The sequence below is a fragment of the Propithecus coquereli genome, unplaced genomic scaffold (genome assembly GCF_000956105.1).
Source record: "Propithecus coquereli isolate 6110/MARCELLA unplaced genomic scaffold, Pcoq_1.0 Scaffold161, whole genome shotgun sequence".
Taxonomy (NCBI): domain Eukaryota; kingdom Metazoa; phylum Chordata; class Mammalia; order Primates; family Indriidae; genus Propithecus; species Propithecus coquereli.
In genome coordinates, this window is record NW_012140636.1 from 1,377,791 (window position 1) to 1,380,198 (window position 2,408).

Below are 2,408 nucleotides of genomic sequence, written 5' to 3' on the forward strand. Positions count from 1 at the left end.
TGCACCTGTAGTCCCAAATGAGATTATACGACATATACTTTGGCTGTACCTATTTGTAGGAGATGCCTCCACACCAGTAGATAGAGAGCTGCCTGATTCTTTTCATTGACTACAAATAATTCCATTTTATAGGTGAAGAATACTTTATTTAACCAGTATCCTGGAGTCGTTTGTGTGTTTTTTATGAAAACATTTTCCTAAAGCAAAGAATGGTTCAATAAATTTCCATTATACCTAAATCATGTCACATGTGAGTATGTCTATGGAATAAACTTCAAAAGGGAAATTATTAGGTAAAAGTACACGTGATTTATATATGATTTGCAAAGATATTGTAAAACATCTTGGGCAGAGGTTGAACTAATTAACACTGGTGAGTGACATATGGCAGTACCTACTGCCTGCCCTATCCTCTGATGAATATGGTGAGTTATCAAATTTTTTGTGCTTTAGCAGTTTTATGAAATATGATATGTAATGTCATTTTAGTTTGTATTGCAAAAGGGGTCAGAATCAAAATGCAATCAATTGTGTCAAACCCTGACAAATGGAAGGCCACGAAGGGAGAGTTCTCATGCCTGTGTGGCTGATAACTAGAACTATCGCGAAAGACCCTGCAAAAACCACAACCTTGCATAGAGACCATCCTAACCTTAAACAAAAAATACTTCTGCAAAAAATAAAAATACTTCTGCATGGACATCTGCCCAGCAATTGCCTGTCCAGCCTTGGAACAATACTGCCCTTGTGATTGATTCTGTAGCAAGGATAATTGTTTCAAAATAATAATGTAATCCTCATTTTTCCTTTAAAAAACGCTTGTCTTCTTTTACCTCCCAGAATGTACCCATTGTATATGTATTCCCATTGCAAGGCTCAATCCCAAAAAATACCGTTTTCTTTTAGAGAGTCTCTCTCTCAGTTATTTATTTATTTTTGAGACAGAGTCTCACTCTGTCACCCAGGCTGGGATACAGTGGCCTGATCAGAGCTCACTGCAGCCTCCAACTCCCGGGCTCAAACAATCCTCCTGCCTCAGCCTCCCAAAGTGCCCAGGTTACAGATGTGAGCCACCCGCCAGGCCTCTGTCTGTTACTTAGGTTGACATGATCTGGTGTCAAGAAGCAGGACCTAAGTGAGCTAACCTTGGATGTATCAGTGACTCCTGGAACCAGAGACCCCCACGGAGCGCCTTTGACCTCTCCACAGCTCACCGTTTCTTCTCTGGCAAATCTCCTTTCAGATTCTTGGACTTCTTCCTTTCGGTGAGTTCTTTCGACTTTCTTTGGGATCTGTTTTGGATAATAATGGCCACATTAATAAAGGACCCTGCATCTTTTTTGAGACTATGTAAGACTTCGTTTATTTTATTTTATTTCTTTTTGTCTTTTCTGGCAAGTTCTTTCTGGTACAAAGACATTTCACCTTTCTGGTGAGTATACTCTTGGGATTTCTACAAAATTTACCTTCTGTCTGTGAAAACTTCATGTCTTTTCTGGTGAATTCACTTTTTTTTTTTTCCTGCATGCCTAGTTTGATATTTTGTTGGATCTGATGCTTAGGTTAAAATTTTTGTGAGGGTTCTTATTTCGGTTTCCTTTTGGTTTAGTTACACACATCTGTAAATAATTGGCTCTTTTATTTTTTTCCCCTGCTTGTCTCTGAACATCTTCTGAGAGCAAAAATAAACATTCAGTGGCCGGCATGGGATGGCCAATGAAAAGCCACTAAGGCAGTTGCCACCATCTATGAGGGAATCTTATAGGAATGTTTCTGGAAAAAAGTCTCCCGTGTTAAGATAAATTGGTCATGCATAGGCAAGATTACCACTAGGGTGCCTGCCAGTCTCATGAAAATTTCTGTGCAACTATGGAAACCCTGGTCACAGGTCAAACAATTAGAGCACAGGCTATCTGCCAAGTATAAGAAGAATCTTGTGCCAGGTACACTTGTGAAAGCGAAACACTTTGCTGAGACCCTTGAAGTTTCTTGGCAGGGCTTATAGAATTTTCTTTTGCTCTCTAGAGAGTAATAAGATAAGGAATGAGATCCTCAAAATTCTAAGGCATTCCAAACGCTCTAGAACTCCAGCCGGCTACGTGACTTTTCCTCTTGTATATATTTAAATCAGTTACCATCACAGGGAACATGCAAACTCCCCAAGATTGTTAGAAAACTGTAACTAAAGGGTTAACATGTAGAGACTTCTAAGTTGTCTTTTTTCTGCCTACTTTGAATCTGGGGGCTTTTCTGCTGGCATTAAGATACACTCACTGCTTCTGGAATTCCAGCCAAGATAGTGGGGAAAAAAAGTCTTAAAAGGTTCTCAAATTAGTGGCTTTACAAGTTACGACAGTTTCATGGCAACCAACAACCTAGATACCTAAAAGTAATCTTTTGGAAATGTA